Source organism: Gekko japonicus, unplaced genomic scaffold (assembly GCF_001447785.1).
Source record: "Gekko japonicus isolate JY-2015 unplaced genomic scaffold, Gekko_japonicus_V1.1 scaffold1981, whole genome shotgun sequence".
In the NCBI taxonomy this organism is placed as follows: domain Eukaryota; kingdom Metazoa; phylum Chordata; class Lepidosauria; order Squamata; family Gekkonidae; genus Gekko; species Gekko japonicus.
Genome location: NW_015164721.1, coordinates 220,411 through 247,604, shown reverse-complemented (window position 1 = coordinate 247,604; position 27,194 = coordinate 220,411). Strand labels below are relative to the sequence as shown.

At 44.9% G+C, this 27,194-nt stretch overlaps 1 long non-coding RNA gene across 1 annotated transcript; it reads right to left on the bottom strand.

The window, feature by feature from the left end:
• Positions 1-12,456: 12,456 nt before the first annotated feature.
• On the bottom strand, positions 12,457-22,958 carry LOC107109018. Its single transcript, XR_001482459.1, has 3 exons — positions 22,896-22,958; positions 14,905-14,964; positions 12,457-12,522 (listed from the first exon to the last, which is right to left on the bottom strand). It is a non-coding gene; the product is annotated as an uncharacterized LOC107109018 (long non-coding RNA).
• Between the last annotated feature and the right edge of the window lie 4,236 nt (positions 22,959-27,194).

The following is a 27,194-nucleotide window of genomic DNA, read 5'->3' as shown; positions in this document are numbered from 1 at the left end:
CCTCTCATTAGTTCAGGACAGTGGAATGGGAGCTTACCAAATACCTCAGCTACTGTCTATAGTGCAGCATGAGACATTGCTAGTGCAGGCAGCAATTAAGGCTCTCAATTGCTGACTCCAGAGCTCAGGTCAAGCCTCAGGCAAATGGGAGTGAGCAGCTGAGGTGCGCAAAGGCCTGATAGGGCCTCTGAGGCTCACAGCAGGGAGGAAAGGGTTAAAGGACTTTCTGCTGGGGTTTGGCTTTCATGGGAGTAAATCCATGGGCAGAGTCAATACTGCAGGCTCAATTAAGAACATAAAAGTAATTGCTATGGATATGTAGAATGCTTCTATCCAGTTGTTGGTAATCTGTGACCTTCTGTACTCCTGGAAAATGGGCGTAGGCTGCTCCTCTCTGCTTAAATAAATGGCACATCTAGGCCATTTTCTATTCAGACAAGAGCACAATGTACTTAACATAGTTAAACTGTGTACTAAAAGTAGTCAGGGGGATATGTGCTGGTACATGGCAAGTCGCCTCTCTTGTCAGCCGCTGCCGTAATATCCTCCAAGTGGTGTAAGAAACATAACTGATAAATATTTATGTCTTTGTTTCCCCTGTGGAATATCATCCTTTATGTGTCTACAGTGGAGAGCAGGAAAAAAGAGACAGCAAACACATGTAGCACTGGTTGACACGACTTTATTGTCATAGAGACCATTTGTGGAGAGTGGCATTCAAAACTGAAAGCCAAGGGCTCACTTGGGCTTCCCTTCTTTTAGGGTGAAAGGTTGAGCAAATTCTCCAGTGCTCTTCAACGATATCCATCCCAGGGTGTAGGTGATCCTGGGAAAGCCATATAAACAGGGGTTGTGCCCTGCAAAATGATGCTCTGGTGAGCTGGCCTCATTTCCACATTACCTAACACGAGGTGCAAGAGGATCTCTACCTGACAGCAGAAGCTATATATACATATTTTACAGTTAAGTACTAAAAAGACCCTTCACTGCCAAGTCATGGGTAACTGAAAGGGCTCATTTAGTTTCTTCCACATTCCAGACCAAATCTGTTTTTACAAAGCAGCAGTGATACTTCCGTTCTCTTCCAGAATGCAAAAGAACAGGCTCCCCATTTATTCAGATATCTTTCCCCCAGAATGCAGTTGGTGCATGTTGCGTGCTTTTAGTTAAGAGGATTCTTCAACCGGGACCCTTTGTAAGACAGCTGTGATGGAGTCACATATATGGAGGCTGTTGGTACTTTACAACAGCTTCCCAGCATTTCCCACTGAAATTAATTGCAAACATCCATTCGTGTTAGTTATTACATGCTACCATCCATGGGGACAAAATAAGGCAAGACAGTGTATAATTAGATACCTAGTGGCTGATCTCCGTGATGAGGACCAGCCCGTCTCAGAGTTCTAGAGAAGCCCAGGCCACTTCTAGCGTTTGAGCCCCCCCCGGCCGCCATAATAAAAACACATAATATACGTAAAACCATGTTGAAAAACTTATCAAATCCCAAAAATATTAACATGTCTAAACCTGAGGCCACTTTCAAGCGTGAAGAAGAACATGCTGTCGAGTTGCAGCTGTTTCATGGTGACCCTGTCAGTGTGGGTTCCAGGCAAGAGACAAGCAGAGGTAATTTGCTAGCACCTTCTCCCACATGGTAACCCCAGTTTTGGCGGTCTCTCATCCAAGTACTAACCATGGCCAGCCCTGCTTAGCTTTCAAGTTTTGGCAAGCTTGGGCTAAGCTGTGCTGTTTGGGCTGATAGTGGCCCAGGCTAAATGCCCTGCCCAGGGGTCGTTTTGTAGAAAAAGAGCTAGGGGAACTCATTAGCATACCTCATTAGCATATGCCACGCCCCCTGACATCACCGGAAGTGTGTCAGAAGGCCACACCCCCTGACATCACCGGAAGTGTGTCATACTATTTGTTAGTCTTAAAGGTGCGGGAGTGCGAGGAAGCCCCGCAAAGGCCCCCCGCCCCCAACGGTCCTGGCCGCCGCTGCCGGCCTTGCGGCTCCACTGCCGAGCCCCATCAGTGGACCTGGAAGGCCAGCGGGAGTGCGAGGAAGCCCCGCCAAGGCCCTCCCTTGCCCCAGGCAGGCAGGGGTGGGGAGAGGCAGGGAGGAAGCAACTTACCCTCCCTCTTCTTCTGCCTCCTCCTGGCTGAATGAGGGCCGGAAGCGGGGCGGCCGGAAGCAGTGGGCGGGGCTTCATTGTGTGCCCCCTGCACCTCACCCGGGGGAACTGCGATCCCCCGCGATCCCCCCCGAATCGACCTCTGGCCCTGCCCCATGCCATGGCCCCTGGCTATGTTTGTTGCCTTCTTCCACCCTCTGAAGCAGCCATTTTCTCCTAGGGAACTGATCTCTGTAATCTGGAGATCAATGGTAACAGCAGGAGATCTCCAAGTGCTACCAAGAGGCTGGCAAGCCTACAGCATGTCCGTCATCTCTTCTCAGATGTTTGCAGTCTCCAGATGTGTCCAAAGAGAGCCCTAAGGCACTGGCCACACCCCACTTGCTTCCAACTTGCTTTGGTGTGTCTGGCGCCCTACAGTTCTCCCCCCCAACTTTGGTTTGCCAGCACACCAACATCTTCACAGGCACTTGGGCCAAAAAGACTGCCTACCCCTGCTATAATCCCAGTAGGAAGTGAGTTATTGGTTAGTTTCCTTGACACGTGCCTTGGTAAACTGCAGCACTCCAATAATTGGTTTCAGGATGACTTGATCACTTTCCAAGGAAAGGGAGAGGTTTTTCCAGGCGGTTTTTGAGTCATAGGCCTTTTATGCACGGGTGTTTTCCCTCGCGTTCACCGTGCATGGCCGTCGGGTTTTCTTCGTCATTCTATATTTCCCTTCACTTCCAGTGTTCATGTCCATTGGGTTTTCTTTTCCATTCTGCATTGATCCCCCCCCCCCTTCAGCTCTCAGTTTGCTTTCTGGTTGCTGTTTCCCTGGGTTTTCTGAGAGTGCCTTTGCACCATTTTTTCCCCTTGCTTCACTTACTGAGCCAAAGTTAATTCAAATGCCAAAGACAATAGGGAACCCTTAATGTGCAGTATAGCCACAAATAAAACCCACCAAGGGAAGACCATCCACAAATCACAATAATATATACTCAAAACTGTATATTACATTCCTTGAAGTACAGAGATGGTCATAACCCAATAGAATGTATAGGTATATATCCAACAGATTGCTCATGGCAATTAAACATATTTTACAAAAAGAACATATTCAAAACCAACAGTAGGCTTCTCTGTAATTCCATACATAAATAGTGTCCATAGACCTCCAAACAGAAAGTAACTGCAGCAGAAGACACCCAGTGTGGAAAGAATGACAGCCGAACGCCTCTCCCAGTTATAAATCAAGACATTTCAATGATCTTCAGCAGCGGCTGGTAAAATGGAACTGGATTTCCAAAATAACATAGGCACAGCTCAGTAGCTGTGGATGGTCTTCCCTTAATTCAAAAGCATACATATTCCCTCGGATTTTCACCCCCACCCCTTTGCTGGCCCTGGAAGGTCAGACCCTGCCCACATTGAGGTCATTCCGCCCACTCTACCTCCTGCCATTAATTGGTGAGCAAGCTCCATTGATTACTTGTCCCTGTTGTTTTGAATTAAAATTTTTATTTTTTGACAAGCGACATTAGTCTATGCTGCTTGTAAAAAAAATTAAAGGACTGGGAAAAGTTTAGAAGGATCTGCTATTGCAAACAGTCCTGATTTGGGGGTTGAATTCCCTTCCCCCCCCCTTAAATTTAGATTCCAGACTGCAGGTAGGAAAAAAAATGAAAGTAACACCAGTTCCTTAGCAGCCAGTCTGTCCTGGGAATATACTAGAGTTTATTTAAGACTTTTTGGAAAATGAAACAAAAATTGGAATCACTTGGACACAAGGGTGATCGGCTAATGTTTTTGTAACAATTCTCTCAGGAGACCAAAGCTCTTCCATTCCTTTGAGTTGCCGATTTTGGGGTCAAATTTCCTTTCTCCTCTTTCTTCCAAAAGCTGGAGCTGGACTGCTCTCTCTTGGGTGACCTCCTTGGTCTTGGCACTGCCTGCCTTCCTCCCCCCTTTGCCAGACTCCAGGCACGTCTGGCTTACGTAAGTGCCTGCAGTCGCACGGCGAGAGCCAAGAAAGGTGGTTGTTGCACATGACTCAGCCAGCTGCTGCCGCACTTGCAGAGCTCAGCCAGGCTGGTGGGCTGGCTGGCCCACAAGGGGTGGCTGTGAGCCAGTGCGCCACTTCCCTTGGCTCACCTGGAGGTGGTCAGCCCTGGCTGAGGAGAAAAAGCAGAAATTGGCCTGCGGGACCATGGATTTGCGTCCCCTTTCTCATGCATTACTGGGAGTTTTTCTCCCTCTCAGGGCAAAAGACGTGAAAATGACCCCCACCCACCCACCCACCCATCACCCACATGTGCAACACCCTCGTTCTCCCCTTTCCTCCCATGCAAAGAATGAAAAAGTCACATGCACACATGTTGGCAACAATCACAACTTGTAATGCCAGTGTCAGTGGATTCTACCATGCATTCTGTTCACTCAACATGTTTCCCCATATTATGAGATCATGCGACTTCCTCACAGGGTGTCTGTTGTGGGGAGAGGAAGGGAAAGGAGTTTGTAAGCCGCTCTGAGACTCCGAGTGAAGGGCAGGGTATAAATCCAATCTCCTCCTCCTCTTCTTTTTCTCCGTTTCCTTCTCACAGTGGTTGATAGCACAACAGAGAATCCCCTAGTGCTCAGCAAAATGGAAAACTGGGCTTTTCCGCTGGTTGTAGTCAGTTTCAAAAAATAGTCTGGTCAATTTCAACATCTTGTGTTCCCCCTTTGCCAGTGTTCCTTTCATTTCCCTTTCTGTTTCCTTTACATTCAATGAACTAACTTTAAAATGCATGCACAAAACCTGAACCACGAGGATTTAAATGGAAGGTGCTTGCTGGACGTTACCGCATAGCTGCGATAGGTCAACGGTGTAAATAAAAAAAAATAACTTTAAAAACTATTGGACACCACCCGCAACTTGTCACAAGTGATGTTCCCACCCCAATTAAGAAAAACTGCAGGTTTTGGTTGCAGCTGCAGAATAAATATCCAGAAATACAATTCTGAAAAGAAAATGGTGCATACGACAGGCACACGAAACCAAAGTCAAGCATAAAGGCTTGACTGCTTAGATTCTCTGCAGCAAGCTGTCCATGCATAAAAGGCCATCTTTGTTTTCCTCCTGCTACTGGATCAAGGCAAACAAAACAAGAAGCCAAGGGATCTGTAAGTATCAGATCGCAGCCACATCCCTCACTTATATGGATTGGAGTCTGCTTTGAGGGGGAGAGGGAGGTGACTGAAAACAAGTAACTGGCATGTGTGTTGCTGAAGAGACTTGGAGACAGGTTTGTATTCCTGCCATATGTGTCAATAGCACGTAAGAACTGGCATGCTGCAGTCTCCATCTCTCCCTCCAATCTGGTTCATAGAAAAAACCGCCTGACCCAAAATTTTGCAGAAATGAGTTGCAGGGAAAGCCAACTGATTGCTTTAAATTAAATCTGCTGATGCAGAAGTTGGAGGGGGGAAGCATAACTTACATCCAGACTGCTGTATATTTAACTATCTGCCCCCCTTTCACTTATTTGTTTGTTCAGTACAAATTTCAGTTCTAGGATTGCCAAGCCCCCTGGTGGAGGTGGGGGTCCCCTGCCACCAGGCCCCACTCCCCACTGCTAATCAGCTGGTCAGCATGGGGACTTACCAGGAGAGAGAGGGAGGCCCAGGCTACATTGCTGTCAACGTGGCTATGTCAACTTCTGGCATGCACTGGAAATGACATCATCATGTCAGCGATGTCTGGGCGATGCTCTGGTATTTGGGCAAAAACTCTATGGTGAAAAAAAACATTTTTCCCCATAGAGTTTTTGCCCAAATACCAGAGTGCTGCCATGACATCACAGTATGATGGTGTAACTTCTGGTACATGCCAGAAGTGATGGTGGCCGCATTGCCAGTGATGTTGCCTGGGCCTCCCTCCTGCTCTTGATAAGTCCCCACCCCCACCCCATCCCGCCAGTTGCCAGGAAGGCCCAGGTGACCCTATTTAGATCTCAGTAAATACAATCACATAGAATGGTGGGGTAACTTATTTACATTTTTATAAATCCATGGGAAAAGTTGAGTAAATGGATCATAACACTTGTCCTAGTCCATTTCCAGTGAAATACACAATGAACAAAGATATGTCTTAACACAGCTTGGTGAGACAAGAGAAACCATTATGATAGCTGCTACCACCTGTGCAATATCATCATAACATTTTTTTTTAGATTTTACATATCACCACAAAAATACTTATAACAAGGAACAACATTTCTGGAATTTTATTTTTAAACCAAATGGCTGTTTCCAAAAACGAAAAGGCTGCCAATGCATATGAAAAGCAAGTATTGCTATCCTCCATCTATTAAGCACACAAACGCTATTAATTTGGATACTATACTTTTTGAATACATACTCTAACATTGTTTATTGTCATTTTTTCCAAAACTTTTGCTATTAGCAATTTAGCAGCTATTAGTAGGTCTTGGACCATATATTTCTATTCGTACCCAGTACATAATCTCCTATTAGACCCAGCAGAATGACTTTAGGTATCAAAGATTATAAATTGTCATGTGCTCTATTTTTTAAAAAAAATATTCTAAGCAGTACTAGGGTCAGTAGATAACGTAGATGACAAGCACTTTATTCAAGAAGTAGCCATTGTTCCCACTGAAGATGATTGGAATGAGAGGTCTGCCTGTGCACAGTGTTCCACCAATTATTATACCAACTGTTGGGAGGATGCTGTAGATTTATACAAACACCAGCAGCGTGTCATTTCCCTGCCCGTGTGAGTACTTCCTTGAGCTACTGAGAAGTTACAAGTTCTTTGCCACATGATTTGTATGATTATTTATGGCTACTATATTGAGCTGAGTTACGTGAGACTGCGGTTTCTTGTGGTATGTCGTCATTTAGTGTTTGAGGTTCCTTTCCTTTTCTCTTGTTTCTAGTTAGTCTTCCGAATAGTCTTCACACTGTGTGTGGATTACCGTAATTAAACCAGCCCATGTTGTTGCCATGTTCCCTTTACCTGCCTTGCTTGGGTTGCCAAATGCTTCCCCATGCCCCCTGCATAAGGCAGCATTGTAATGGGATATGAAACAGTGGCGTGTTTTCCTATCTGTCTGAAATATACTAGGAAGAATCCTTTAAGTGAGTAGAATTTCTGAAAATTTTGTTCAAAATGGATGGGAACCAAAGGAGATGGAAATGTAGTCCTGACCTGGATAGCCCAGGCAAGCCTGATCTCATCAGATCTCGGAAGCTAAACAGGGTAAGCTCTGGCAAGTACATGGATGGGAGACCTCCTTGGAATATCAGAGGCGGGAGGCGGGGGCAGGCTTTATTCAGCAACCAGGCTCCCAGAAGGGGTCAGTCACCAGAAGTCACCATGACTTCCACGAGCGCTTCCACGAAAAAACAACCCCCCCCCCCCCAAAAAAAAAGAGCTGGAAATGTGCTCTGTCTTCAACTACTTGTAAAATGGGGACCACTTCTTCCTAGATGCCTGATATCTAGCACTCCAGGTCTAATGGGATAGTAGTAAAATCTGTAATAACTTTAGCCAGATGGAAAAAAAAGTTACAAGCTGGAAATGTACTGCCTGCTGAAACAAAATGAAAGAAAAAAAATAAAAACAAATGGGGGAAATAATGAGAAAAACAAAAACAAATAGGGTAATCAGGACCAACATAAAATGAATACAAATTATTTTTTGTGTGGGGGGGTCACCTTACTGTGGCTGTGCAGCAGAATAAGGTAATAGAATCATGAGGTGCAAGGATGGGCTGTACCATTTCAGATAGAATGGGTGGGAGTCATGCCCCCTTCTGAAAAACTCCTTGCAAATAACCCCCCCCACACAAAAGTTTCTGAAGGAGAAAGGTTCATACCTAGCCCCTTTTATGCTGTGCTAGTTTTCTACAGAGGGAAATATTAATCTAAGGGAACTTCCAAAAGATATAACCCCTCCTGAAATCTGAAGTGGTACAATCCATCAGTTGAGCTTGTCTCTCCTCATTGCTACCACTTCATTATCAGCATATGTTGACCAAAACTCTGCTTAAAAACTGTCACTTACTTCAATATCTTCAAAAAGGCACCTATCTCATCAAAGTTTTGGTAATTTGTTAATCTATTTCGAAGTCATTGGTGTATTAACCAATTGATTTAAAATATTAATACATTAAAACATGTCTCTGTACTCTAACACATGTCCCTGTGACACCCTGACAGTTACTAAATTTCACACAGAAAAGTGTACGGATTAATTAAGAAGGCAGGTTTACCAGATCCTGACAGTTCTCTAAGCATTCATAGATGTCTCCAGTTTTTCCCAAGCGTCATCTCTTACATGGTGATTAAACGGTAAATGGTTTTCAGGGGAACTAGGACAGTTACTTATGAACAGGAAAAGGGCAAAAAGGCTAGGATCATTCTGGTCATTTGGAAACAGTCCCAGTTTACAGGGACGTATTTCACTTTCTAGTCCTCTTCCAAAAATAAAACAGAGTCCACGTTAACATAAACTGCATTTTCTCCCGTTCACCAGATATTATCCTGGCCTCTCACTTCTCACCTTACTAGTATTAGAGCGATCAAATATCAGACTGTAAGCGGCTTTGACCCATCTTTATTTTATTATTCCTTTTCAAAATTCATATCCTGCCTTTCTGCCCAAGCCAAGCAACCAAGTGGCTAACAAAACAGAGCATTATAAAACAGATCATAGACCCAAGTAAAACCAAAACTAAAATACATATTTTTAAAAGAGGCAGCACCTACAGCATCAGGCAGGAAAGAGAGGTCACTGAGAGAATGCCAAACAAGACAAAAAAGTCTCCACTTGCTGGTGGAAGATGGTGATAAAAGGGAACAGACAGATATCCCTGGAGAGGAAGTTTCATCATTTTGGCCTTCCTTTGGGTTGCCACCCATTTCTCCTGCCAACCTAGCAGTTAGAAAGCAAGAAATTGAAAGCAGATAAGTAGGTACCACAGTGGGAAACTAACAGTGTTCCGTGCACCTCAGTGTTTAGTCATGGCCGGCCACATAACCACAGAAATGTCTTTGGACAGTGCTAGCTCTTTGGCTTGGAAACAGAGATGAGCACTGCCCCCTAGAGTCGGATTTGACTAGCTTTCGAGCAAGGGAAACCTTTAGGGCTTGCACCACGGTAGCAAAGATCTTTTCTGCCCAAGGAAGGCCAAATGCTTTATGCAATGCTTGAGCATCATACAAGTATTTAATCCCAGTATAGAAGATCATACTGATTGATGGACATTTTATTTTACCAGCTAAAAAAGTCTCCACCTGCTGGTGGAAGATGGTGATAAAAGGGACCAGACAGATATCCCTGGAGAGGAAGTTCCATCATTTTGGTGCCATGACCAAGAAGGCCTTCCTTTGGGTTGCCACCCATCCAAACTCAGAAGGCAGGGCACCCAGAGCAGGGTCTCCAGTAAGCACAGTGGTTGGATAGGTTTGTCTAGGAGTTGGTAGTTGTTCATGTATGCTGTTCCCCACCTGGTATAGAGCTTTAAAGGCCAACACCCGCACCTTGAATTGGTCCCAGAAATAAACTGTGAACCAGCAGAAATAAACTAAGGCTGAAGTGATATAGTCCCTATCAGGGCTTTTTTTGTAGAAAAAGCCCAGCAGGAACTCATTAGCATAATAGGCCACACCCAACAGCAGGAACGCATTAGCATATTAGGCCACACCACTGACAGAGCAGCTCATTAGCATATTAGGCCACACCCTACGTTACCATCCAGCCACACCCACCTTTTGCTTCTTATGCTGTTTACATTGTTTGTTGTCAAAACCCAGGGCTTTTTTTGTAGCAGGAACCCTTTGCATGTTAGGCCACACACCCCTAATGTAACTAATCCTAATGAGTTTCTGCTGTTGGGTGTGGCCTACTATGCTAATGAGTTCCTGCTGGGCGTGGCCAACTCGGGAGCCAGCCGGAAAGTAGCCCTGGTCCCTATTAACTAACTCCAGTAAACACCCTGGCTGCAGCATTCTGTACCAAGTGAAGTTTTTGGACAGTTTTTAAGGGCAGCCTCACAGACAGCTAGGGTTGCCAACGTCCATGTTGTGGCTGGAAATTAGGGATGCAAGGGATGAACTGGGGAAATAGGAAGGGTTCCCGTTTAACCGGCTTTTGTAGGCAGTGCGTGAACCCAGAAGTGAGCATACAGGGGTGACTGTGGTGATGCCTACAGTTGCCTGCACTCACTTCCGGGTTCACGTGCCACCTATGTAAGCTGGTTAAACAGGAATCCTTCCTATTTTCAAGTTCATGCCCATCCCTACTGGAGATCTCCTGGGATTACAACTGCCCTCCAGATCAGTTCACCTGGAGAAAATGGCCACTTTGGAAGGTGGACTCTGTGGCATTATACCCCACTGAAGTCCCTCCCCTCCCCAAACAAAAAAGTCTCCACTTGCTGGTGGAAGATGGTGATAAAAGGGAACAGACAGATATCCCTGGAGAGGAAGTTTCATCATTTTGGCCTTCCTTTGGGTTGCCACCCATTTCTCCTGCCAACCTAGCAGTTAGAAAGCAAGAAATTGAAAGCAGATAAGTAGGTACCACAGTGGGAAACTAACAGTGTTCCGTGCACCTCAGTGTTTAGTCATGGCCGGCCACATAACCACAGAAATGTCTTTGGACAGTGCTAGCTCTTTGGCTTGGAAACAGAGATGAGCACTGCCCCCTAGAGTCGGATTTGACTAGCTTTCGAGCAAGGGAAACCTTTAGGGCTTGCACCACGGTAGCAAAGATCTTTTCTGCCCAAGGAAGGCCAAATGCTTTATGCAATGCTTGAGCATCATACAAGTATTTAATCCCAGTATAGAAGATCATACTGATTGATGGACATTTTATTTTACCAGCTTTGTGTACAATGGGGGGGGGGCTTTCTTCAAGGATCACATCAGCTCTCTAATCTTCTTCTCTAGTTTTTTTGCATCTGCACCGGTTATTTCAAAAATCTAACAATGAAAACAATGGAATGAAATACATTGGAAGGGACAGGTCATATTTAAACTACAAAGAAGAAATACGTTCCGAAACCAAAATACAATATATACACAGTTCAGGATTCTCAGTGATTTAGGGGAACAGCTGGCATTTTCCTCAAAATAGCCACATTATTTCTAATTTGTCACATAGCTTATGGGCATCTGTGTGTTCATTCTCCATATTTTCACAAACAAATATCCAGAAACATTTAAAAACAGTTACCAATTCCTTCAGGGATTGTGTGAGAGGAATATTGGTGACAGCATAGGTGATGGCTAATACCTGTCCATCATACCTGCTCTCCCTCAGTTCAAATCGCTGCAAGCCTATAGACCAGAGGTGTCACACTCATTTGTTACAAGGGCTGGATCTAACATAAATGTCACTTTGTTGGGCTGGGCCATGTGTGCCATACAACGTAGTGCCAGGTACCAAAGACAGAAACTGTATGAAGGACAGCAGCTGGTAAGCTCTGAATCGGTGTATCCTCACTGCAAGGCCCCATCAGCTGGGAGGGGGGTGCAAAGGGAAACCCACATAGGTGGACTGGAGAGGCAGCAGTGGAGCACTGGGCAGAGGCTCCCATGATGCTCGACTGCTGCAGACAAGGTTGTTCTGCTTGCTGAAGCCGCAATGGGGTGGCTCCACCCACTCCCCCTAGACTCCCTCCCTTGCACTAGTTGCTCGCGGGCTGCATAAGAGCCCTGGATGGGATGGTTCTGGCCCCTGGGCCTTATGTTTGACACCCCTGCTATAGACCTTTCTGCTATCAGCAGACAGCAGCCCCACAGAAACGCAGTTTAAGTCCCATTGATGGCAAGACGCATTCAGAGGAGGCTTGCCATTGGCTTGCCTCTGAGTAGCAACCCTGGACTTCCTTGGTGGTCTCCCATCCGAATACTAACCAAGGCTGAGCCTGCTTAGCTTCTGACATCTAACAAGATTCGGCCAGTCTGTGCCATCCAGGTCAGGGCAAATGAAAATTATACAGATACATTTCCAGAGTGCTGTGTAGCAAGCATTCCCAAGCTTATTACTTTTAGCGAAGTGGCTTGCTAGACTGAGGAAGAGCTATGTCAGTGTGATCAGGAAACAGATTGGTTGGTGAGGCCAACTACATCCATGCATTGAAGTTAGGATTGCTAACTTAAAAAAAAAATACTTTCTACCCTCAGTTGAGTCAGGGGTCAGAACCAGGACAAACAGAGAGAGTGCAGAACCTTCCAGTGCCGTGGAAGAGCACCAAGATTCAAAGATTATGGTCAGATCCTGATAGAATATAGAACACCAGGTTGTGTTCTAGATCACAAATACCTTCTGTTCTTTCTTGTACAGCTGAAATGTTGGCATGGCGATGATACTGCAATAGTTAGCCACATCCTAGGCAAGAGAGATCAAGTGATAAGCTGAAAAGTGCACACACACACAAAATGATACATGCATACATACTTTCCCCTAAAAATTATAGTGTACCCTATAAGCAGAATTTGGAGGGTGGAATCTATGGGTGTCACAAATTGTGTTTTCAAGAACACTTAGTTTGAAATAGGTTTGTTTGAATACAAACATGAATATAATTCAGCACTGAAGAATCATAGAATCATAGAATGTTAGAGTTGGAAGGGACCTTGCAGGTCATCTAGTCCAACTGCCTGCACTCTGCAGGAGCATAGCCGAAAGATAGCCCTACAACATACCCGAAAGATGATTGTCCAGCCTCCGCTTGAAAACGTCCAGCAAAGGAGCATCCACCACCTCCTGAGGCAGTCTGTTCCACTGCTCAACCACTCTTACAGTTAGGAAGTTTCTCCTGATATTTAGCCAGTAATGACTCCCTTGTCATTTCCACCCATTAGATCTAGTCTTGCAATCCAGAGCTAGAGAGAATAGATCCTCTCCATCTTCTACATGACAGCCCTTCAAATACTTGAAGACTGCAATCATGCCCCCTCTATCGTACTCAACATGTTCAACCTTAATCCATAAGACTGACATTTAGAAAGACATGTAAGACATTGTGTAAATGAAAATAAGTATCTTAGTGGGTGGCATATATATTCCAAACATGATTTTTTTTTGGCAGAGAAGAGTCTCATATGAAAAACATGCCTGATGTTTGCAAATCGATGCCTGTATGGTGTCAAAAATTGAAGACTTCCACAAAGACTACACCGACAGCCATCACCTATTATGAGTCTATTCCTATATATTGCCCTCTCCATAAGAGATAGTGGCTGTATTCAACGGCATCCCCAACATTTAAGGGCAGTTACATTTTCTTAAGCAGCAATTCCTGCCAGTTCTCCATCCCACACCGTCCCCAAGCCACTGACCTTCAGGAACAACATTTTGGGCTACTCAGTGGATTGCAATGAAAGAGAGGAATCAGTGGAAAGCACTTCCCTCTCTAGGTTGCCAGCCTCCAGGTGGGACCCAAAGATCTTCCAGAATTACACCTGAACTCCAGACTACAGAGATCTGTCTCTGTGGAGAAAATGGCTGCTTTGGAGGGTGGAATCTATGGCTTAATAGCTGGCTGAGGCTTCTCCCCTCCCCAAATCCTGCTCTCCTCAGACTCCACCCAAAAATCTCTGGGAATTTCCCATTCTGAAACTGCCAACCCTAGCCACCTTTTAATAAAGTTTAAGGGCACTTAGGTTTTCTCTACATTTTTTAAAATATATTTTATTAAAATGCAAGACTATATATTCAGAACCATTACACTGAGCAAACAACTCATCTAATCCACACATTAAGAACAAATGAAGGAAAAGAATACACAGTTATAGTTAAGGTTTTTTCTAATGTATGGATTGAATACAGGCTATTAACTTGTATGCTAAATATGTAAGACTTGAGAAAATCTTATATTCCTATTGTGACAACGATAAAACACAACATAATTAATTTGTGGTCTCTGACACAAGATATGGCAATGATGACAATCTTAGGTTTAAAATCAGCAGAAAATGTTTAGCCTTTTAATAAAGTTTAAGGGCACTTAGGTTTTCTCTACATTTTTTAAAATATATTTTATTAAAATGCAAGACTATATATTCAGAACCATTACACTGAGCAAACAACTCATCTAATCCACACATTAAGAACAAATGAAGGAAAAGAATACACAGTTATAGTTAAGGTTTTTTCTAATGTATGGATTGAATACAGGCTATTAACTTGTATGCTAAATATGTAAGACTTGAGAAAATCTTATATTCCTATTGTGACAACGATAAAACACAACATAATTAATTTGTGGTCTCTGCCACAAGATATGGCAATTATGACAATCTTAGATAGGTTTAAAATCAGCAGAAAATGTTTAGATGACATATGTCTGTCAATGACTGTTAGCCATGATAGCTATTTGATAATGGCACAAATAGAATCGCTGGGTCATCTGAATACCACATGATAGGGTCAAGTAATAGGAAATGTCCATCAACTTCATGCTTTGCTTGACAGCTGAGAGACAACTTGGTCTGGCTGCTTCTGACAACAGAATGTAGAACTACTAGAAGAACTGAACAGCAGTGCTTATGAAGCAAGAGCTATGTTTGGTTAACATTTGAGCATAGATTTATATCCCACCTTTCTTCCAGTATGGATCTCAAGATAATATACACAGGTTCCCAGGGGATCTCCCATTCAGACAACGATCTGCTTAGCTTCAGCAAGGCTGATACATCAGGCACCTTCAGACCATAACCCAATAACCAGACCAGTAGAATAATCTACCTTCTGATTGTAGTAGCTTACCTCTGCCGCATCCACATCAACAATGCAGAACTGTACATTTTCATACCGAACAGCAAATTCCTAAAAGAACAAAACTGAATGAGTTTATGCATTGACATGAATGGCTGGTAGTCCTTTTCTACTTTCTAGGCCTTTCTGTCAAGCGCCTTTGATAGTGATGGATTATCCCCTGGTGATTTCCCCCCCTTTAAAACTGCCACGTTCTTATTTGTTGTATAAAATTTTGTCACCAGTATTTGGGAAGGAAACTACTGGTAAAGAGTTGAGAAAAGGCTAGACAAATTAGATACTGAATTGCAAGGTCAAGTACTTGGTTGGTTAGATGAGTTTATAAATATTTTAAAGTAATATATTCATACATGGTTTGGCCTTTAAAATACTCAGGACCGAAGTATTCAGGTGTGATTACCCACAGCACATGAAGGTTTCTGAGGGACAGGTGTACATTAACTAGGGCAGGGATGGTCACCTATCTGCCTGCAGACCAGATGCAGCCTTTGAAGCAGTTTTCAGGCTTCTCCTGGCGATAACAAAGGATATAAGAAACAGAGATTCTGTACTTTAAAGCAGTTTTCAAATAGCATTCCAATGAACCCTGTGGTTCTTCAGTAACGTATAGAGTCGCCAGGTCTGTCGGAAACACCAGTGGAGAGGATGGGGGATGTTCTGGGAGCAGGAAGTGATGTCGTGCAGTATGCCTACACTACCTGGAAGTGATGTAGGCATGTTGATGACGTCGGGGGCGACACTCCAGTTTTCCAGCAAAACTCTATGGTAAAATCAGGGGAACCCCCGCCCTGATTGGGAGTCTGGCAACCCTACACCGCTCACTTCTGAAGAAGTGCAATATGGGGAGACCTATTTATATGCAGGAAAGGACATGGAGGGAGAGGCTCACTCTGAAGAAGTGTACAGTGATTCACGAGTGCTCATACCCTTCCACAAATGTTGCTAGTTTTTAAGGCGCTACTGGACTCTTGCTCTTTTCTTCTGAGGGGCCAAAGGTTTTCTGAAGATAGTTTACAAACAACTGCCCTAAGAAATTGTTCCATAGGTCCAGAATCTTGGGTATGTTTTCACACAATGGCGAATGTTAGCAGTACATAAGCCCTCCCTTCCTTTGCTTCTGATAGATTTGTTTCTTTGCACAATTATGCGACCTAAAACTGAACTGAAGGTCACAATAGGGGAGACGTTGGAGATCCATGATAAGATCTCCAATATCTACAAATAGCAGCTAGGTATGTGCAATTTGAGTGAGAAAAAGAGTTTAACCCTCCTCTTCCATATCCTGGAAGAAGCGCCAATGTTGTTTAACATCTACATGTAGAGTTGCCAGCCACCAGGTGGGGCCTGGAGATCTCCTGCTTTTGGAACTGATCTCCAGCTGACAGAGATCAGCTCCCCTGGAGAAAATGGCTGCTTTGATTTGTACCATGCTGAGGACCCTCCCCTGCCCTCCCCAAACCCCGCCCTCTCCTGGCTCCACTCCCAGGTATTTTCCAAACCAGAGCTGGCAACCCTATCTACACGCGCCCCCTCGCCCACTTGGTCTGAGGGTTTGGGTTGGGATGTCACCAATATGACACCCAGCTCTATCTGTTATTGCACAGCTGCCTGGACTCCACCCCAGAGACTCTGACTAGAGCATTGGAGGCCTTGGCTGGTTGGTTGCAGCAGAGCCGGTTGAAACTCAATCCAACGAAGACGGAGGTCCTATACCTGAGACAGGGGGAAGTTAGGACAGGGATCGGGCTGCCCACCCTGGATGGTGCGCCACTTGCGCCAGCCCAGAAGGTGAGGAGCCTAGGGGTGATCTTGGATGCCTCACTTTCTATGGAGGCCCAGGTCACCGCAGTTGCCTTTTTCTACCTTCAGCAGATCAGGCAATTGGCCCCCTAACTCTCCCCCCAGGACGTGGCTGCGATGACCGATGCAATGGTCACTTCCAGGCTTATGGTAAAATCAGGGGAACCCCCGCCCTGATTGGGAGTCTGGCAACCCTACACCGCTCACTTCTGAAGAAGTGCAATATGGGGAGACCTATTTATATGCAGGAAAGGACATGGAGGGAGAGGCTCACTCTGAAGAAGTGTACAGTGATTCACGAGTGCTCATACCCTTCCACAAATGTTGCTAGTTTTTAAGGCGCTACTGGACTCTTGCTCTTTTCTACTGAGGGGCCAAAGGTTTTCTGAAGATAGTTTACAAACAACTGCCCTAAGAAATTGTTCCATAGGTCCAGAATCTTGGGTATGTTTTCACACAATGGCGAATGTTAGCAGTACATAAGCCCTCCCTTCCTTTGCTTCTGATAGATTTGTTTCTTTGCACAATTATGCGACCTAAAACTGAACTGAAGGTCACAATAGGGGAGACGTTGGAGATCCATGATAAGATCTCCAATATCTACAAATAGCAGCTAGGTATGTGCAATTGGAGTGAGAAAAAGAGTTTAACCGTCCTCTTCCATATCCTGGAAGAAGCGCCAATGTTGTTTAACATCTACATGTAGAGTTGCCAGCCACCAGGTGGGGCCTGGAGATCTCCTGCTTTTGGAACTGCCCTGAGCCTGCTTTGGGGAGAGCGGAATAAAAACCTCAAAATAAATAAATAAATTCCATATCCTTTTCACATTGCAAGTCAAGTCCACTGGCAGCACTATTTGTTGCCTGACTATTTGTCAGGAAGTGTATGGGTAAATATATGTCATCCCTATCAGTGCACGGGCGGGGGGGGGGGAACCTATTTATATGTGGGAAAGAGGGGAGAGGCTGAATAGTCCATGTAGCCCTGCACTGCAGCCAGGATCCAAACGGGGGTTCTGTACACCTGCTATTTAAATAGGTTTAACAAGAAGGGTACGGTTTAGTTCTTAGATGGAGGAATACGGTCCCTGAAAGTTGCTCTTTTTATGCAATCAGATTTTAATGCAAGCCTTTCATTAGCCTTTGCCTGGCTAAAACTGTTGCTGAGCAACAAAAGAGAACAGCTGCAGTGGCTGCTATCCACAGGGAGCCAATTAGAACAACAGTGAGTAAGGGATGGATGTGTGTGTGAGAGAGAGACAGAGAGATGCCAACAGACACTGTTTGGTTCACTATAATGATGGAAGCATCTTCAAAAGGCATTTGTTGATTTGGCTATCTTTGCCTGAGACCAGTTAAGTCCTAGGGTAGACAACCTCCAGGTGGCGGCTGGAGATCTCCTGGGATTACAACTGACCTCCAGGTGACAGAGATCAGTTCACCTGGAGAAAACATCTGCTTTGGGAGGTGGACTCTATAGCAGGCATGTCCAACTTCGAACAGGTAGTGATCTATTTTTTCCGGCCAAAAGTGCTGGTGATCTACCACCATGAAAATAAAGTTTCAAATTAGTTTCAAATTTGATTCAAATTAGATTTTAACCCACTAAAGTTGGGTTCCACCGCCCCGCCCCCCATTTATAATGCACCTTCTGTCATTTAAGTAAAAATAAGAATTCATCATACTGGCACCAATAATCAAATACCACCAAACAATCATCAAAAAACCCCAAACACCTGTCCAGCAATCCAGGAGACCAAGTGGGGCTGGTGAGCTACCTCTGACCCCTCTGCGATCTACTGGTAGATCGCGATCTACCTGTTGGACATACATGCTCTATAGCATTGTCTGCTGAGGTCCCTCCCCTCCCCAAACCCTGCTCTCCTCAGGCTCCACCCCTAAAACCCTGCTCTCCTCAGGCTCCACCTCCAAATCTCCAACAGTGCATGTTGATAGGATGGAACCCACCTAAGAACAATGAATCAAAGCTCATAGTAACCTCTCTCAAAGGCACAATGACTAGGGGAGAGTGTTAACAAATGTAAACAGAGGCTAGCAAAGGAGGCCAGGCCACTTTTAGTTCGAATAACTCCAGCAGAAGAGATTTTGCCTGTTTGTGACATAAACCACTATTAATGATATTTTATAGATGGAGAACTGAGGATGAGGGAATTCCTCAACTGGAGCACTGTGTGCAGCTCTGCTCGCTGATCTCCAAAAGGACATTGCAAAGAGGATGGCAACAAGGTGATAAGGGGTTGGGGCACCTTCCCTACGAGGAAAGGGTGAAGAGTCTGGGACTTTTCAGGTTAGAAAAGAGAGGACTAAGGGGGACATGACAGAGGTTTATAAAACTATGCACGGGGTGGAGAGAGTTGACAAATATAATTTTTTCTCTTGGTCAAAACCCCCCCCCCCTAGAACTCAAGGGCATCCAATGAAGCTGATGGGAAGTCAATTCAGGGTGGACAACAGGAAATACTTCTTTACAAAGCAAGTGATTAAAATGTGGAATTCCCTGCCAGAAGATGTAGTGATGGCCACAAGCATAGATATCTTTAAAAGGACAGATTTATGGAGGATAGGTCTATCAGTGGCTGCTAGCCATGGTGACTAAAGGGAACCTCCACCTTCTGAATCCCAGAGCCGGGAGGAGACACCACGGGAAGGCCTCAGCCTCTACGCCTATCGTTGGCCCTCCAGAGGAACTGGTTGGCCACTGTGAGAGACAGGATGCTGCAGTAGATGGACCAGTGGTCTGATCCAGCAGGGCTCTCTTATGTTCTTATGAGAGAGTGACTTGCCACACTGGCTTCCCAGTGTCATGCTGATCCCCTGGAACTGAACCCAGGTTGCCCAATCAACTTGATATGCATAACAGGGGCTGCTACAGAAAGCAGCATCCCCATATCAAGTTTTCCTCACCTTCCCCATATGATGCAGAATAATGACCCCTTGCCATGACATCATCACATTGGTGGCTGGCTACTGGTGGGGAGCTCGTCCATGTGATGACATCATTACATGGGGAAGGTGATCCTCTGGATTTGCAGGGGCGGGGGGGGGGACTAGACAGAAGGATATTGTTTTCAATGGTGGTCCTGGGTCACATGTGAACATGTCATTCCACCCACAATATTTCCACTAGAATGTTGGTGTTTGCAATGAATTCCAGCAGCCTTCAGCAGAAATGGAAATTATGCACCAGTGAATCATGAATCAGAGCAGGCAAAGCTGTTTGTTTTCCTCTGATTACAGCCCGGAAAGGGCAGATGAGCAACACTTTGTTTGCATTATGAACGAGTATACTCTTATTGCCATCTTTTAAATCTTTCAGCCAAATCAGCCAAACGTCTTCCATTCATTAAAAAAAACCAAAGCTCTCACTTTAAGTGCTTTGCTAAAAGCTCACTCTTGCATTCTTTGGCATATTCTGGGGGAGAAGTTACATTAGCAATGCTCTCCATCTCGGTAGCAGTTTGGCTGTTTTACAGTATCAGATGTCTTTATTGTGGGTCTTCATTAGCCCTTGAGAGCCTGAAGCAATCAGTCCTACTCATTTCCTGCCAGAATATGCCACTGAGAGCAAGCAGAGTGGACAAATTTGGACAGAGCTGAGACTAGGCACGGCCCCTGTATTTGCTCTGGCAGGGGCCCTGCATCTTTAAGCAGCTGCATTTCCAGACACGAATTAAGCAGATGCATTGTTCCCCATCTCTGTGTTTTTGGCCTATGGTTTGACTTTAAAGGTAATCCTAATTGGTTCATTTCCTGTTTCTTGTAGGATTGCCAGGTGCCTTTCTCCTGCTGGTGGGGGGATTTAGGAGACATTCCGGGGGTGGACAGCGACGTCAGCAATGTGCTGATGTCCCTTCTGGAAGTGATGTCATTGTGTTGGTGACATTGGTTTTTACTTGTGAATACTGTGGGAACACAATCAAAGAAGGGAATTTTTGGACCATAAGTTTATTTTATAATCACTGGGCTAGTGACTGCACTTTAAAGGTCTTATGTGCATATTTATTCTGTGCCTGGTGATTTTACTTCTGAACGATTTACTTTATGGTCCTTATTGAATCTATACTTTGTATATATTTCTGATTGTGTTTATGTGAATATAATTATTAACCATCTTGCCACATATGTATGATCTCTGAGGAAGGCCTATTTGGCCGAAACGCGTAAGGTCAACTTTTTAAGCCCTTGATATTGTTATGTTTTATATACATTGGTTGTAATTGGGCCCCTATATATGTTTTAAAATTTGTTATTATCAATAAATACATGTACCTTTTTTATGGAAAGGTTTTAATATTGGCCCTCCTTTTCACTAACCTTTGTTTGGTTCTGGAGTTTATTGTTAGGTTCAGTTTTTTCCCCTTCTTGTTTCTGCTGGTGACATTGGGGCAACACTTTACTTTCAGGGCAAAACTCTATGGTAACAATGGCTACAAGCCATAAAGTTTTGCCCCAAAAGTAGAGCGTTGCACCCGACATTGCTGTCACAATGACATCATTTCCAGAAGTGATGCCAGTGTGTTGCCGACATCACGCAGGTATATCTGTTTTGGGATATGGTTTCCCCCGTCGGCCAGCTGGCCTGTGGTGGCCTGGAGCCCACAAAAGTGGGGGCTCCCCCACCACAACCAGGAACCTGGTAAGCCTAGTTTGTTTTTTGAACTTTTCTAAACTTGCACAGAATCTTGTTTGCTTTGGAAGAGAGCTTCTTGCTAGCATACAGAAATACCAACTCTGCCCCCACCCCCCAGAGTATGTTCCTGTGCCTTACACAGCACTGGCCAGTGTAGTGTAGTGTGATTAGAATGTCTGACTATAGATAAGAAGATTCAGGTTCAAATCCACCCACTCAGTCATGAAGCTCAGAGTATCTTAGGTATAGTCATTTTTTCTGTAGCCTAACCTATCCCACAGGGTTGTTGTGAACATGAAACGAGGAGCGGTGTTGTCCTGAGCTCTATGGAGAATAGTGGGATGAAAATCAAATAAGTAGGGAGAAGTTTGGAAGGGACAGCATTTCTCTCCATGCTGTTGAAGTGACTGGTAAAGTTATGCATGGTGATGATCTCTTTGCCAGTCACACATTCCAGGAGTCTGCTTTGCAGACTTATCTGTGGACAAATCTGACCTGCCCTGCATGGATTTAAAGTATTTCCATTAACTGAAATGAGAACAGCTGATATTGTTATTATTTTACGTATATCACTATTAGCATACGTGGGTCTTTACAGAATAACTACAAAAAGGTCTCTGTCGCAAGAAGCTTACAATGTAAGTTTAGACCAAGGATAGAAACGTGCAACCTGGAGTGGGATAGAGGAAGAGACATGAATATGAGCAAAATCACTCAAAACACCTACCTCTTTCAGATCTTCCCAGCTGCATTCTTCTATTGTTCCATAATTGCTTTCTGCATTCCATTCCTTAATTTTGGTTTAACTTGTAGAATTTATAACATTAATTATGGATTAGTGTTTTGTTCCGTTTGCTAAATCTTCCAGTGCTTCCCATTCACCCGCATCCCCACCCTATGCATTATCACGGGGCACATGTGCATCTACATCCCCATCACCATCTCCCTATGCATTATCACGGGGCACATGTGCATCAATCAAATACTGCCCTGTTTTTGACGGATGCCTGCATATGCACCTGCACATCGGTGAGACATCAGAATCAGAGGTGAGACAAGCAGAATCCTGAGACACCTATGTCACATCAATATCGTTTTGCAAGTAGTGTTTTATTAATGTGCAAGTGCACACTGATGACAGGGAACAGATGCTTGTGAATGGAAGGAGCAGATAACTGCGGCACACTGCCCAAGCACAGGGCTCTGTGAGAAAATGGAGCAATGGAGAATTTGGAAAGCATCATTTCCAGTTTGGAAACAAGGCCAGGTAATTAGTAAATCCAGATTTGGGGAGAAATTCAACTAAGGAGGACAGCTGTATCTGTAGAAACGACCTGTTTAGACTTTGTTTTGGTTGGGGATGAGGGCTTGGAGATTGAGACAAGGTCTTCAGGAAAAAGGGAAATGCTTGGAGCTGGGATGGCCTGGGAGGGAGAGGGGGGCAGCGTTATTCTGCATAGCCGCTATGGGGATGGATTTGCATTATCTCTGCACATTTTGGAAGGGCCAAGGATGGCAAAGTTTGGACTTACGTAAACAAAAGGACGAATCATTTTACAGGGCCCACACCATTTTGCTGAAAAGTCGACGACAACAAGGTCGGGTCCTGCCTTCTTCAGAAAATCCTCAAATTCTCTCTATTCAAAACAAGCACAGAGTTAAATAACGCTTTCAAATCACAGAGCAGGGATAACCCCTAAGCACTAATCCCAGGGCTCTGAGAGGGCTAAAACAACTAGCTAATCAGAAGTCTGCAGCCAATTAAGAACATAAGAACGTAAGGGAAGCCAATGTTGGATAAGGCCAATGGCCCATCCAGTCCAGTTTCTCAGGAATGTCCTTGCTCAACACAGTGGCCAAAAATACCAGGTGGCCAAAAATACTAGAAGCCCTCCCACTGTTGCCCCCTCCCTCCAAGCACCAAGAATACAGTGCATCACTTGCCCCAAACTGAGAGTTCCTATCTATAGTAAAGGTAAAGGTTTCCCTTGCTCGAAAGCCAGTCGAGTCCGACTCTAGGGTTGCGGTGCTCATCTCCGTTTCAAAGCCGGAGAGCCAGCGCTGTCCGAAGACGTTTCCGTGGTCATGTGGCCGGCATGACTAAACACCAAGGTGCACGGAACGCTGTTACCTTCCCACCAAAGTGGTACCTATTTATCTACTTGCAATTTCTTGCTTTCGAACTGCTAGGTTGTCAGGAGCTGGAACTAGAGACGGGAGCTCACTCCGTCATGTAGCAACCTGGGTCTTGAACTGCTGAACTACTGACCTTCCACAGCCTGCAGTTCAGCGTCTTAACCACTTGAGCCACCACAGCTCAAATATACCAGGTGGCCAAAAATACTAGAAGCCCTCCCACTGTATGCCCTCCAAGCACCAAGAATACAGTGCATCACTTGCCCCAAACTGAGAGTTCCTATCTATGCCTTGTGGCTAATAGCCACTGATGGACCTCTGATCATTAAGATCATTTGCACTCAGAAAAGCCAACGAAAGCCAACAGAAGTTATATCAAACTGCGATCTTTGAGGACTTTCCCCACTCCTTCCCATTCCCACTGTATATGAGATCTACCTAGTGTGCATATTTGGATTTCTCTCATTATTGAGCAAGGACATTCCTGACAAACTGGCCCTTGATGGAAGACTGCATCACCTTTTCCCTATATCATATTGGAGTTCTCTGTACTAATACCATTCATAGCCAGGGGTCACAAACTGTATCCTGCATATTTGCTGTGGAAACTCAACAGCGGATGAAAGGCTATTTAATAATTATTTGTGTTAATGTTGCTTTCTGTGTGCATGCTGGAGACAGCAAAGGGCTATCTAATTCAGCATCCTTCCCCCCCACCACCACAGTGGACAACCAGATGTGGAAGCAGAACTGTTTGCTGGAGAGCCAGTTTGGTGTAGTGGTTAAGAGTGGTAGACTCTAATCTGGAGAACCGGGACTGATTCCCCACTCCTCCACATGCAGCCAGCTAGGTGACCTTGGGTCAGTTACAGTTCTCTCAGAGCTGTTCTCTTAAGAGCTTACATCAGCTAGTAGAATTTCTCATCTGGAATTAAAAGCTTGGAAAATATTGGGTACTAATTTATGACATCATAAAGGATTCTGCATATAACTAAGGGATTTCATTCAGTTCTACCCCTCAGCAAGTCCAGAAAGGAAATAAATATAGCAAATAAAAAACTACTAGTGATTTGGCCAGTTTTACCAATACATTTGGATATCGGCCGTTTTGATGAAATATCAAATCTGCTGATTCTGTAAATGCCATGTACCAAGATACTTGCCTTATTTTTTATTTTCGGTAGCATAGTGGGTACCATCAAAGAGACTTGTAAGCATTTTTTAAAAATCTCTCACTACTTATCATCAGAAAATGATTCAGGTCAAATAAGGTTGCCAGGAGCCTTTATGACATCGTTAAATGTGTCACCTTGTAACATTCGATCATCGTGAGTTAGGTTTCCTTTCAGAGATGTCCTTTGCTAGGACTTCCACACTGTCTTCCGCGACTCTCCTTTTGTACAGAGCTGGAGGCTGACACCAGGATCCTATCTGAAGAAGTGAGCAGTGACTCGCAAAACTTTACATCTACCTCAATTTTTTGGGAATTTTTGTTTTGTTTTTTTTCTCTGTGTGCCCATGCCTGGAAGTCATGGCGGATGTTCAGAGAAGTAGCTTGATAGCCTGCCTCTGCCTCCTGGCCCTGGTATTCTTTGGAGGTCTCCCATCCAAATACTTGCCAGGGTCAGCCCTGCTTAGCATCTGAGATCTGATGAGATTGGGCTTGCCTGGCCTATCCAGGTCAGGGCAGGGCACCCTACCACAAATTTTGTTAGTCTTTAAGGTGCTACTGGACTCTCCTAATAAATAGAAAATCAGCTGTTCAAGCTTTCCCCACCATTCATCTCCATGCCAGTGAAAGCATCAGCTGCTCAGTTTCTATGTAATCAGTCTGCTCTTAAGGGCATAGTACCATGACCAAGAAGCAAGATGGAGACCCTAGGTATGGGAATATGTGAAGCCAGGGCTTTATTTGTAGAAAAAGCCCAGCAGGAACTCATTAGCATAACAGGCCACACCCAACAGCAGAAACTCATTAGCATGTTAAGCCACACCTCTGACAGCACAGCTCGTTGGCATATTAGGCCACACCCCCATGCCTTCCCTTGGCTTGCCTGGGCGCCCCGTGGCTGTGAGGAGCCCGGGCAAGCCGGCCCTTGGACAGGCACAGGGAGACACAGGGAAGGCATTTAAGTGCCTCCCCGATCCTTCCAGGGGCCCCCTGGCCCACCTGCCTCGGAGTCACCGGGGGGGTCACTCTCCAGGCCTTCCCTTTGTAGCCATGTACACAGAGGTTTTGGCTGTAGTGGGCGTGGCCAACTCTGAAGCCAGCTGGAACTTCGTTCCTGTGCGTTCCTGCCCCAAAATAGCCCTGTGTGAAGCTACCTTATACTGTGTCCAACCATTGGTCTATCAAGGTCAGTATTGGCCATCCTAACTGGCAGCTGCTCTTGGTGCTTTCAGGTCAGGGTGTTTCTCATCACCGACTACCTGATCCTTTTCAATGCAGATGCAAGGTTTTGAAGCCAAGAACTATCACGCAAGTCAGATGCCCTGCCCCTGAGTCCAACTATGAGAGCCCTGCTGGAGACAGCAAAGGGCTATCTAGTTCAGCAATCCTTCCCCCCACCACCACCACAGTGGACAACCAGATGTGGAAGCAGAACTGTTTTCTGGAGAGCCAGTTTGGTGTAGTGGTTAAGAGTGGTAGACTCTAATCTGGAGAACCGGGACTGATTCCCCACTCCTCCACATGCAGCCAGCTAGGTGACCTTGGGTCAGTCACAGTTCTCTCAGAGCTGTTCTCTCAAGAGCAGTTCTCTCAGAGTTCCCTCAGCCCCGTCTACCTCACAGGGTGTCTGCTATGGGGAGAGGAAGGGAAGGAGATTGTAAGCCGCTTTGAGACTCCCAGTGAAAGACGGGGAATAAATCCAACTCTTCTTCTTCTGGAGGAGGGAACTGCGGTACATATGAGCCAGGTTATTTTCATCAGGGTCTAGAATCTTTTTGGTCTTGGGCATTAGTTGATCGTAGAACCTTGGAGTCACTGTCTGATTCAAATCTCTCAGATCTGCTACACACCCTCTTTGCTGGTCAGGTCATATCTGCAGGAGGCCACTCAGCTGCCTATCAGTATTGGTTGGTCCAGATACTTGGCAACCTTTGTAGCTGAGCACCAGACATGCAATATATGTGATTATGACCCAGGAATCCCTAGCTTTCTGGGCTACTCACTGATTCTACACACTGTTGTATGCTGATTTTCTTACTATAGTTATTATGAGATGTAAAAACGAAACCACAAGATACGCTTTAGAAATGTACTTGAATTGTTTCCCCCCACACACCCCGGTGTGATCTTGAGCATGTTCAAGAGCATCCCCTTCAATTTGATTGTGAATCATCTTGCTCTTTCCTTTTTGGAGGATCTAAAGAACACAATGTGGTCCTGGCAATCAGATTACAGAACACAGCAAGACGCTGGCACAACCAGCCACTGACCAGCATGTTAAACCATGCCCTTGACCTACCAGATATCTAGCACTGTCTTCAGGTTTTGCATTTGGAAATATCACTTGCACAGGATGTTCCTAAACAACTGTGTCTTTCAGCATTTCTCCTGTCAGCAGACATTGAGACAGGCGAGTTCCTCAGAGAATGGGTATGAGTCATATCTCAACATGAGGCTGCGCCCATAGAATGTAAAGTTGGCAAATGTTTTCTGTTCTTTGTGTCTGTGGCCTGCTTGATAATCA